A 13484-nucleotide genomic window follows, 5' to 3' on the forward strand; every position below is an offset into this window, starting at 1 on the left:
TTGAATTTTGGGATAATTCTAAATGCATTTTAACAAAATGAATCATGCATTGAAAGAACACACTCTAAATGTGCACACGCACTAATCAAACCTAATGGGATAATATGCTGTAATAGGATTAGCCCACAAATCGTTTGGTTTGTAATGCGTACCGAACCGAAAGCCTCGTACTGAACGGTTCAATGCGAATGCGTGTATTGTTACACCTCTTATATATATACAGTGTGCTCACTTTCAGTTTTATAAATAAAAGTTTATTAACTTTTGATTGTTGTTGATGTGGTGTATTTGTTACGGAGCGTGTCGTAAAGCATCCAGCATATTAACGTTACTGAGGTGATGTTAAGCAGCTGTGATAACGTTAAATCTGAAGTGTTGTACAACTGTGTTTAGAGCGCTTTATGCCTTCAACAGGAGCTGGCAGAGCAATTGTCAAGAAAAGAAGATACCATTACGACTTTATTTAAAAGGGATTATTCGACTAGGTGAAGATCTGACATTGAGGAATTCTTCAAGGATAACGCACCTTTTCTGCCAAATGAGGTAGGTTTAGACATTTTATTGTCTTGTTTATGATACACACACACAAGAAGTTAATTTGGTAACATAACTCAAGTCAGCTTTATTGTCAATTCTTCCACATGTACAGCACATACATACAGAGAATTGAAATTGCGTTACTCTCAGACCCTTGGTGCATACAGTTAACATTAAACACGTTCAGATACAGATAAATACAGTTTAAACATATATGTACATGCAACTATACAAATGAGGATATTGTAGAAAAAAAAAAAAAAGAATTAGATCGATAAAGTGGCATAAGGCGCCTGGCAGATTAACTGCAAAACCAGTTAAATAAAAACAACACTGTGTAGTGTGTAGATATATTTTTAGTGCAAAAGAGCTTATCAGTCTGAAGACATTGTAGAAAAATAAAAAAAGAGAGATAGATAAATTGCATAAGGCACATGGCAGAATAGATGGAGTGCAAACCAGTTGAATATACAAAAACAAAACTGTGCAGATTTGTTTTGTTTTGTTATGAGTGTAGTGCAAGAAGAGCTTATCAGTCTGTTAAAGTGACAAGTTGAAGTGACTGTTCGGATAGTTTTTGTCAGACTATCCGAAGAGGTAATTTGCAGTCAATGCTGGATGAGGTAGTGATCAGCCAATGCTGCACAAGTGACAGGTGCCGGTCACAGTTTGTTGGTCGGTGTGTGTGTGTGGTGGGGGGGGTGTCACAGAGTCAGAGTTCCTAGTGTGTTGCTGTGTTAAATGGGGGTGAAAGAGGGGAGGGGGGCAAGGACGGGAGGGAGTTCAGCTTCCTGACAGCCTGATGTATGAAGCTGTCCTTCAGTCTGCTGGTCCTCACCTGGAGACTCCGCAGTCTCCTCCCTGATGGCAGCAGACTGAAGAAGCTGTGTGTCGGGTGGGTGGGATCACCTGCAATGCGGAGGGCTCTGTGGGTGAGACGGGTGTTGTAAATGTCCTGGAGCGAGGGGAGAGAGACACCAACGATCTTCTCAGCTGCTCTCACTATGCGTTGAACTGGCACGCTGTCTGTGAATGCACACACATCATGCACGCGCAGAGAATGCCGCGTCAGTAGTGCATTGAGTTTTCTCTCACACTTACACAGGCAATATTTAGAGCAAAATGAAAATTAAATTATATAATTTACATTTGCCATTTCCTACACTAGTTTAATATGCAAAATAAACATATTTTAACGCTTTATAAGTTGCTAAATTAAAATGAAAATGTATTACACAAATTGATTAGGTTTAATATGTCCAAGCCAAGACTGTAGTAAAATGATCATTTAATTTCTGTTTTTCCTAAATGCATTTAGACTTATTTTCATCATAATACGGCATGATAATTGCAGCAAAATGCAGTGAGAATTTGAGGATGCATTCTGAGCCAAAGGTGCAGCAAAAGGGTAGCAAAATGGTGATTTAAAATGTCATTTATTTTTCTTAAATACATTGACACTTACATATAAGATGTTTCAATTGCATTTTAATTTAATACCTCGCTATGGATATAAAGTCAATGTGGATTTGAAATGCATTTGAAAATGCAATACGCCCCTGACCTGTCAATCGTTAGGCTCAGCAACAGGATGCACAATAGGTCAATATTCACCGTTAACCAAACGCTTTCCACATTTACTTATATTCATTGCGGGGTATTAAATGAAAATGATATATTTATGTACAAAACATTCATAAGCGATTAATAAGTGATATGCTAACAATGTGTATGTTTTGTTAATTCATTTACAATTAACTCAAGTTTAACTAATTTACAAAACATGACTATACAAATGATTATGTAATATACTAACGATTTACAAATCTGTCATAAGTTCTTTAAAAAGAGTATCATGAAATAATCAAACGGTTCCTGGTTAATCATTTAGTTAGGTTACTAGTTAAAATATTATGAATCACTTATAAATCGTCGAAATGTCAACATTGTACTATTATCTCAATAAGCATTATAAATCATTTACAAAGCTTTCTGCATCCCCTAATCTAAAGTGTAAACTACTCATCAGTTGTTAATGTTTTACAAACCTTCTGGTTGTTTGTGTGTGTGTATATATATTTATACACACACAACTGGAAACCATAAAGTTTGTAAAACATTTAAAAAAAAAAATATTGTCAAAAAATTAGTCCATATGACCCATCTTCCATATTATAGCTTTATGTGATGAACTGAAAATTATTTTTAAAAATCCATCGGATCTAAAGTTTCATGTTGAATGAACTATTCCTATGCAGGTCAAACGCAAGGAAAAGCCATTTCAAACTGATCCTGATCCACTCTCTTCATGAGAACATCAGCATTCACGTTTATTTCCTGATCTCCTGCTAAACACAGACGATCTGTGCTGTTTATCAACAAAACATATCGCCAACAACCGCAGAGCGCAGGAACAGAGGAGATGCAATTTAGATTATTTTACTGAGAGCGAGTGAAGTACATGTCTTCGGAGGCTCGCTGCAGTGTAAGGATTGCATTTCTGTTGCTCGGATAGGAATCACTTAAGGATTTGGCAGAGAGTTCCCCTCCAGCCGGGATGGCAGTGGCAGACGGCCCCACACATTCACCTCCGTTTAAACATTTCTGCAGACACACAGCTGGATGAACAGAAACGGAGAGAGAAACCACATCAAACAAACAAGGCTCAAATCACTGGACCACATTATCAAAAGTGTGATTTTGTTATATTTTACAAGTAGAACCGTAATGGTTTCTGTTAAATATTACATAAGAACTGTGGGATTTTTGCTTAAAGGCACTTCTCTGGGTCATTAGGGTCATTGGAATTTTTTCAACTTTTGCTAACATGAGGAGAGGTGGTCACTTGAAGGTCTTTGTCAGGATGAGGTTTGGTACTCACGTTTATCACATCTCTTTCCCCTCCAGCCTTACGCGCAGTCACACACATCTGGACTGACGCATCGTCCTCCGTTCAAACACACTGGCTCACACACACCTGTGGAGAGATGGAAAGGTAAAGCTTTGGATTTTCTCGGACCGATAAGGTAAAATAACTCCATTCTACTTTTTGTAGACAGATAAATTATTTTAGAGTTGGATTGGTCAAGATGTGCATGAAATACTGATTACAACTCTGACAACAGTAACAAAACGGATCATATTAGAAAGATTACTAAATAAAATAATAATAATAATGGACTAAGTTGTATACTTTTTTCAATTTCTCAATTTTTATTATTATTATTATTATTATTATTAACAATGTTTCATTTAATTATTCATACGTCCTGATACATACAAATTTTTCTTTTCTTTTTTAGTATTTAATATGAAATGTCATTCTTCTTATTATTGATAAGTTTTTAAAACAATTGTTTATTAATACATTATACTGTTATTTTTATATATAAAACATTTTGTTTAAATTGTTTATGTAATGTCAATTATTTATTTGTAGTATAATTACTTAATTTAATATGTTTAATTATCAAACAATATTTGAGCAAGTACATAACCAGCCAGTGTTCAAAACTACCGCCTTACTTTGATTCGCCTGATTCACAACGGTTAGCTTATAATAATGTTTTCTAATTTGAGTGGTACGGGTAGGTTTTCGTGAGAAATTTGAGCATGGCACTGCGTCATTACGTCACGTTTTTAAACATAAAGAAGTTGTCCCGGCTAGTAGGCTATTGCATGTGAAGATCCTGACAGAGATGGTGACAAAGAGGTGAAACTTACGGACTGCAGCTTTAAATGCAAAAATGAATTGGCTGCTTACTGACTATGGTGTGAAGTAAGTTTAGGAAAAAAAAAAAAATTTACACTTGACCTCAACATAAGGACATTACCAAAGGGTCTTAAATGTTATTTTAATAGGAATATTCGTTTAACAAGACTTGCCATCTACATTAATTCATCTGATCCCATATGTCTCATAATTCTCACACTGAACTCACTATCTTTGCTCCGATTCATCTCTCTTCCTCCTCCATCAGACAGGCCATATGTAACTCCTCAACTAACGTCTGATCTTGGCTCCCAGAGAACAATTTTCTGTCATTTCGATCAACAAAACAACTGTATACTTTCCTTCCATATGCTGTGACTTAAATCCCATCATGCCATGTGTTTCAAAGGGGGGCACAGAGGTATATAACTAAGTTTCTGATTGGAGCTTTACCAAAACCTGTTCCTATCAAGACAACACTTACTTTTCTCACAGCATGGCCCAGAATATCCCTCCACACATGAGCAGATGATATTTCGTATACAGTGACCACCATTCTTGCAGGATGGACTGCACATGGCTGAAAGAAAGAGAAGCACATAAAAGTCCAGCATTTGATGAATGAAAATCACACCTGTGTTCTCTGAACTGATGATGGACATCAAACAGCTGTAAGGTGAAACAACTGACAGCAAATCTGACATGACTGGGAAAACACTCTAAAAGCTCCTACATTTCATAAAACCAGACAATAGAGTCATTCCCCATCATCAAAAACATATTTACCAAGCTGCTGTTTCAAGCCATTACGCGAATCATTCCTTACCACGAGAAGCTGCTGCAGAGGAATCGATATATACACATCAAACGTCCTGAATCTGGGGTTTGAGTGAAAGACTTCAATAGAATCCAAATGGTTTTTAGGGCTGGTCCATTTTATCGTTTAATAAAGTGCAGTAGTCATGCTTCACCTCACGCTCTTAAGAAATTGATATCCGGCCTCTGTAAGCTCTCAAAAAACAAGGCGATGCATCAGGAAAGTTGATTCAAAAAGAAGTGCTGTTCGGCCGAATGCAGGTTCCATCGTTGAGACACACAGGGTCACACAGAGCTGGAGACAGATACATTTATTAAATAAAACAAGAATGAAACCTCTGCGGTTGTTTCAGGGTCAGATCTCACTGTTGAGTGTTTGTGAAGTCAAAATCATATATAGTGCCCTCCAAAAGTATTGGAACAGTAAGGCCAATTCCTTTTATTTTTGCTGTAGACTGAAAACATTTGTGTTTGACATCAAAAGATGACTATGAGATGAAAGATTAACATTTCAGCTTTTATTTACATCTGGATCTGATACACAACTTAGAAGATAGCACCTTTTGTTGGAACCCACCCATTTTTCATGTGAGCAAAAGTATTGGAACAGATAGAATTAACATAGATTAAAGTGAAAAAGACTTAAGATTTAGCTGCAAATCCTTTGCTTTCAATAACTGCATCAAGCCTGTGACCCACTGACATCACCAAACTTTTGTATTCTTCTTTTGTGATGCTTTTTCAGGCTTTCACTGCAGCCTCTTTCAGTTTTGGGGGGTTACTCCCTTCAGTCTCTTCTTTAGCAGGTAAAATGCATACTCTAGTCTACAGGGTTTAAGTGTGGAGATTGACTTGGCCAGTCTAAAACCTTCCACTTCTTGCCCCTGATGAACTCCTTTGTTGTTTTGGCACTATGTTTTGGGTCATTATCTTGCTGCATGATGAAGGATCTCCCAATCAGTTTGGTTGCATCTTTCTGTAAATTGTCAGACAAAATATTTCTGTAGACTTCTGAATTAATTTTGCTGCTGCCATCATGTTACATCATTAATGAAGATTAATGAGCCTGTCCCAGAAGAAGCGATGAAAGCCCAAGCCATTACATTACTTGTGTTATGTGTACTATAATGTACACCTGTGTGCACTGTTTCAGATGAGCTTGTATATTTGGGATCATGAGCAGATCCTTTCTTTCTCCAAACTGTATCCTTTCCATCACTTTGGTCCATAAAATCAGTCCATCAAACCTTGGCCCAGAATTTTTGAGGCTCGTCTCCTATTCTTTTTGCTAATGAGTGGTTTGCATCTTCTGGTGTAGCCTCTGTACTTTTCTTCATGAAGTCTTCTGCGAACAGTAGATTGTGATACCTTCACTCCTGCCCTCTGGAGGTTGTTGCTGATGTCACTAACAGTTGTTTTAGAGTCTTTCTTTACAGCTGTCACAATGTTTCACAACGACTGAGGTGCCCTTGAGCAAGACACCAAACCCCTAACTGCTCCCCGGGCGCCGCAGCATAAATGGCTGCCCACTGCTCCGGGTGTGTGTTCACGGTGTGTATGTGTTCACTGCTGTGTGTGTGCACGTTGGATGGGTTAAATGCAGAGCTCAAATTCCGAGTATGGGTCACCATACTTGGCAGTATGTCACTTCATTTCACGTTTTCCTTGATCTACCTGTTTAAGGTGTGTTACTTAGTACACCAGTGGTTTCTTTCTTCCTCAGGAGATTCCAAATGGTTGTACTTGCTATTGCCAGTGTTTGCGCAATGGTTTGATTTTTTTCATCTTCTCTCAGCTTCACAGTTGCTCGTTTTTCACCCATAGACACCTTTCTGGTTTTCATGTTGGTTACACGTCTAACTAACTATAAATGCAGTCTGCATGGATCTGAAACTGAGCGCAGACATTCAGGGCTATTTATTGTTTGAATAATCAATTAATAGGACACACCAGGGCAATAAAACACACCTGTCAGTCACATGTTCCAATACTTTTGGTAATGTGAAAAATGGGTGGGTTCAAACAAAAGGTGCTACCTTCTAAGTTGTGTATCAGATCCAGATGAAAATACCTGTAAATAAAAGCTGAAATGTTAATCAAAGTCTACAGCTAAAATAAAGGAATTGGCCTTACTGTTCCAATGCTTTTGGATGCTATATATATATATATATATATATATATATATATATATATATATATATATATATATATATATATATATATATATATATATATATATATATATATATATATATATATATATATATATATATATATTAGATTAGGGGTGTGCAGCAGAGCCAATATTTGTATCTGTGACAATCTCAGAATTATTTGTATTCGGATGGATCCGGAAGTGGGCGTCGGTTAAACCGGAAGTTCAGCAAATTACATGGAAATACCATTTTTAAAAGCAAATCTGTTTGATTCGTAGTTTTCATTTAACAAATATGTATAGGCTAACTAAAAGTATTATTTTTTTATTATAATTATGACTTTGTAAATATGTTCTATATAAAACTACAGAAAATTTTGATCAAAAGAGAACAATAACTTTATTCTTCTTGTTTTCCAGTGAAACTTTCTGTACAATTTACGAGTATTTTATCAACAGAGCACAATAAATTATTTGGACCCTCCAAAAGCCTTAACCAAACATCGCTTTTCTTCGTCTTGTATAAATAAATGTTAGGACCGTTTTTAGAATATTTTTGTCAAGTTAGTTGATATAACTCCAGACAAAGCTCTCATTTCTGAGAGATGCGCATAGAGCCCAACGCAGCTTGCGCTCATTTAATTCATATAGGCTAGCTTACACTCATTCACTTTACACATCCAGGCCCATAGCCAGCTGAGGTCCAGACCTCCGTAAATGTTTCATGTTCAAAAGTAAAATTTGAACTTATATTTAGTTTTTTTTATTTTTATTAAGTTAATTTAGAAAAACGTTTGGAGCATTTTGTGTTCGTTAAATAATTTTTTTCTTAAAGTAACGACCAAGCGGCCAACGACAGACCGGCAGGGTGATCATAACCATGCTTGATCAATTTAGCCTTCTCAAATCATCAGGACTTGCCTAAAATAAAATCTAAATATACTAAAACAGTTCAAGCATATAACAATGTTTAAACGTTAAACCTAGATAAATGTGCGCTGCATCAGTAGTTCATGGAGGCAGCAGGCAATCAATTGAAGTTTTTTCAATGGAAACAAAGTAGGCTATAATTTTTGCTCATAAAAGAAAGAGTAATCCATCATTCAGAACTGTAAAGGGTCTACATTTATTTGTGTGCACTCACAATATCAACAAAACATTTTATAAAATATATAAAATCATTTTATAAAATAAAGAAAACCTTGATGCGCTTTCTGCCGTCTCGTCTTGAACAGGAGCGCTTCACAAAAATGAATCGAAAGTCAGCGAATACATGCCTCACAGACATGATAAATATATCTATAGAAAGCTTTAAATTACCTCTAAACGAAATAAATCAAATCGAAAACAAAAAACATACATGCATATACATACATAACTACATATATACACATACATACATATGCACAGCCATATCACCCTGTAGCCCAAGACTGGTTGCCCACTGAAGCTAAGCATGGTTGAGCCTGGTCAGTACCTGGATGGGAGACCTCCTGGGAAAACTAGGTTGCTGTTGGAAGAGGTGTTAGTGAGGCCAGCAGGGGGTGCTCACCCTGCGGTCTGTGTAGGTCCTAACGCCCCAGTATAGTGACGGGGACACTATACTGTCAAAAAGCACCATCTTTCGGATGAGACGTTAAACCGAGGTCCTGACTCTCTGTGGTCATTAAAAATCCCAGGATGTCTTTCGAAAAGAGTAGAGATGTGACCTCGGCATCCTGGCCAAATTTCCCATTGGTCTCTGACCATCATGGCCTCCTAATCATCCCCTTACACTGATTGGCTTCATCACTGTCTCCTCTCCACCAGTAAGCTGGTGTGTGGTGGGCGTTCTGGCGCACTATGGCTGCCGTCGTATGTGTATATATATATACATACACACACACACACACACACACACACACACACACACACACACACACACACACACACATATGTATGTGTATATATGTATATGTATATACAGGTGCTGGTCATAAAATTAGAATATCATGAAAAAGTTGATTTTATTTCAGTAATACCATTCAAAAAGTGAAACTTGTATATTAGATTCATTCATTACACGCAGACTGATATATTTCAAATGTTTATTTCCTTTAATTTTGACGATTATAACTGACAACTAATGAAAGTCCCAAATTCAGTATCTCAGAAAATTAGAATATTGTGAAAATGTTCAATACTGAAGACCCCTGGTGCCACACTCTAATCAGCTAATTAACTCAAAACACCTGCAAAAGCCTTTAAATGGTTTCTCAGTCTAGTTCTGTAGGCTACACAATCATGGGGAAGACTGCTGACTTGACAGTTGTCCAAAAGACGACCATTGACACCTTGCACAAGGAGGGCAAGACACAAAAGGTCATTGCTAAAGAGGCTGGCTGTTCACAGAGCTCTGTCTCCAAGCACATTAATAGAGGGGCGAAGGGAAGGACAAGATGTGGTAGAAAAAAAAGTGTACAAGCAATAAGGATAACCGCACCCTGGAGAGGATTGTGAAACAAAATCCATTCAAAAATGTGGGGGAGATTCACAAAGAGTGGACTGCAGCTGGAGTCAGTGCTTCAAGAACCACCACGCACAGACGTATGCAAGACATGGGTTTCAGCTGTCGCATTCCTTGTGTCAAGCCACTCTTGAACAAGAGACAGCGTCAGAAGCGTCTTGACTGGACTGCTGCTGAGTGGTCCAAAGTTAGGTTCTTTGATGAAAGTAAATTTTGCATTTCCTTTGGAAATCAAGGTCCCAGAGTCTGGAGGAAGAGAGGAGAGGCACATAATCCACGTTGCTTGAGGTCCAGTGTAAAGTTTCCACAGTCATTGATGGTTTGGGGTAGGGGTGTGCTCAAAATATCGATTCTTAGATACATACCGATATAATAAAAAAAGATACAGAATCGATATTCTAGCCCTTAGTATCGATACTCCGCCCAGCCATTAGGGGGCGCAGCGGCGCCCGCGAGTTTAAAAAAAACTCATGGAAAATGTTAAAGCAAGATGTAGCATTTAAAGGTGTCATAGAATGAAAAACTGTCTTTACCCTGGCATATTTAAATAATAACAGTTCTGTACATGGAAATGACATACAGTGAGCCTCAAACACCATAGTTTTCTCCTTCATATGTAAATCTCGTGATTAAAAAAGACCACTGAAAAACAGGCGAATCAGAACATAACACCGACTGTGACGCAACAGTCGGGATCACTACGCCCCCAACATTTGCATAAACCCGCACTTGTTCTAAGCCGGCCGAACCATCAGAAGCTCTGCAGGTATTGTAAATAAACAAGCGCGGACAACAGCGAAAATAACAAAATAAATGTTATGTTCCAGGCCGTGCAGGGGGTGTGAAGTGCAGGGATGGGTTGGTGTCTGTATTCAGAAAGGCACAGAAAGCAAATAACGCGAGCCACTAAAGGGACATGGTTAGCTCCTTGCTAGCGGTAGCCTGTTACAGTACATAAGATTTCACTCTCAGTAAGGAGAGATGAGGATGATGGCGAATGACTTACAGATCCTGAGCACCACTGACAAGCATCTGATCTTGTGAAATGTGTGGTAAGTACTGTTGCTCCATAATGTAAACATAGTTTGTGTGATCGCGTCTCTTTAAACTATAACGCGATCGATGGATCGTTCAAAAGCAGTTTCAATGCCTCGCATATTAATAACGGCTCCCTGATGCCCGCGTTTTATATACAGTATAATTACCCGACGATATAACTGCGAGAGAAAGTATTTTAAATATATATTTTCCTCCCTGTGCTTCCTCCTTGCTGATGAGCCGTACTGTGAAACAGCCAATCAGAGCAGAGCTCATTATTATTCATGACCCTGCCAAATAAGCCAATAACAGACCGTTTCATTCTAGGGAGAAATCCTAGGGTTGTAAATGGACATGTAAAATCGTTTCTGGAGATTTTTTTGCCCTTACCTAAGCCACATACCTTCTGTGTAGATATCAGAGAACAATTTAAAATACTGTATCAATGCATTCTATGGCACCTTTAAGTGATTTCATAGTGAAATATGTTATGGCAGTTCATGGTGTCACAAAAAGAATTATAAGAAGATTTAATAAGAAGTTAAGAATAATAAGAAGAAGATTTTGTGCTTGTGTGAGCTCAGACTGTACCCTTGGAAAGTTAAATGTTGACTTGTGGTAATTTCCAGATTAATACAATTTGTGTACAATTAATCAGAGCACTTAAAGTTGCAAATATTTAAGCAAAATGCACTTTGTTATAATGCACTTTTGTCTTCATTAAATTGAAGAAAAATGCAGAGTTCTGTTTGTTGAGTAAATGTGTTCAGCATTAACTAATTGGCTCTGGCCCATGTATTTTTATTGAATCGTATCGAATCGTGTCACATTGTATCAAATCGTATCGAGACAGCTCTGTATCGAGGTACGTATCGAATCGTGACCTGTGTATCGAGGTATGTATCGTATCGCCAGGTTCTCCAAGGTATACAGCCCTAGTTTGGGGTGCCATGTCATCTGCTGGTGTTGGTCCATTGTGTTTTCTGAGGTCCAAGGTCAACGCAGCCGTCTACCAGGAAGTTTTAGAGCACTTCATGCTTCCTGCTGCTGACCAACTTTATGGAGATGCAGATTAAATTTTCCAACAGGATTTGGCACCTGCACACACTGCCAAAGCTACCAGTACCTGGTTTAAGGACCATGGTATCCCTGTTCTTGATTGGCCAGCAAACTCGCCTGACCTTAACCCCATAGAAAACCTATGGGGTATTGTGAAGAGGAAGATGCAATACGCCAGACCCAACAATTCAGAAGAGCTGAAGGCCACTATCAGAGCAACATGGGCTCTCATAACACCTGAGCAGTGCCACAGACTGATCGACTCCATGCCACACCGCATTGCTGCAGTAATCCAGGCCAAAGGAGCCCCAACTAAATATTGAGTGCTGTACATGCTCATACATTTTTTGCATTGGTCTTAATTGATATTCTAATTTTCTGAGATACTGAATTTGGGACTTTCATTAGTTGTCAGCTATAATCATCAAAATTAAAGGAAATAAACATTTGAAATGTATCAGTCTGCGTGTAATGAATGAATCTAATATACAAGTTTCACTTTTTTTAATGGTATTACTGAAATAAATCCACTTTTTCATGATATTCTAATTTTATGACTAGCACCTGTATGTATGTGTATATATATGTGTATGTATATGTGTGTGTGTGTGTGTATATGTATGTGTCTCACAGTGAACACACTCTTTGCTCTCTGGGTAACCAGCTCTTTCTGTGTCTGCCGGTCTCGATGGCTAGTCTGTGCTCACTGAGCCTGTACTTGGTCAGGATCTGTCTCTGCTTTGTGTCTTTGACACTCTGGAGATATTCTTCTAATTCATAATTAAATTTTATAGTTCGATAGAGTTGTAATTTACTTTGTGTTTTGGTTTCTTGATCCCAATGTTCCAGATATATATTTTTAGATTGTTTGATAATTTGATTTATTTTGATGTTTGGGTGAGAAGCAGTGCTGGTCTGAAACTGGTTAGTGTTAGTAGAGTTAGTCAGGTTAGTAAGTCTCAGAACCAGCTGACTGAGTGGACTCTTTTCAGGGTTCAGTTCTTGGGTTTGTAGTGCTTTAAAATGTAGCGATTCTCAGGGACTTGATTTTAGATGCATCCAGAATTTGAGCGATCTTTTTTGTATATTTATAATCAATGGGAATCGGCCTAATTCTGCCCTACATGCATTATTGGGTGTTCTCCTTTGTAATTTTAGGATCATTTTGCAGAATTCTGTGTGTAGGGATTCTTTTGGATGCCTGTCCCATCTAGTGTAGCTCTGATCCCTGAGTGGACCCCAAACCTCACCTCCATACAGCGCTATGGGCTGAATTACACTATCAAAGATTTTACACCAAATTGGAAGCGGTATTTCAATATTTTGGAATTTTTTCTTGATTGCATATAGAGCTCTTCGAGCTTTATCTTTGAGAGCATTCACTGCCATACTGAAAAGTGTACTGCATCGTGTGTTCTAGGGCGGTGCTGCCTAGACTGAACTGGTCTCTGTGTTCCTGACATCTGGGCTTTTTCTGAAAGACCATAATGTTGGTCTTTTTGAGGTTTACTGCCAGGGCCCAGTTATGTGTGTGTGTGTGTGTGTGTGTGTGTATATGTGTGTGTGTGTGTGTGTGTGTGTGTGTATATGTGTATGTATATATGTGTATGTATATATGTGTATGTGTATTTTTTTTCTTACATTTTGAGTTTTTTTTCATC

The 13484-nt window shown here is 38.0% G+C and overlaps 1 pseudogene across 1 annotated transcript in view; it reads right to left on the reverse strand.

Moving 5' to 3' along the window:
* Positions 1–5295: 5295 nt before the first annotated feature.
* The window catches only part of LOC306867262 (von Willebrand factor D and EGF domain-containing protein-like), a 175087-nt pseudogene continuing 166898 nt past the window's right edge, over positions 5296–13484 (reverse strand). Inside the window, exon 27 of the transcript in view lies at positions 5296–5360. The product of the transcript in view is annotated as a von Willebrand factor D and EGF domain-containing protein-like (transcript). The remainder of the gene's footprint in view (positions 5361–13484) is intronic.

The sequence above is a fragment of the Barbus barbus genome (genome assembly GCF_936440315.1).
Source record: "Barbus barbus genome assembly, chromosome: 49".
NCBI classification, from domain to species: domain Eukaryota; kingdom Metazoa; phylum Chordata; class Actinopteri; order Cypriniformes; family Cyprinidae; genus Barbus; species Barbus barbus.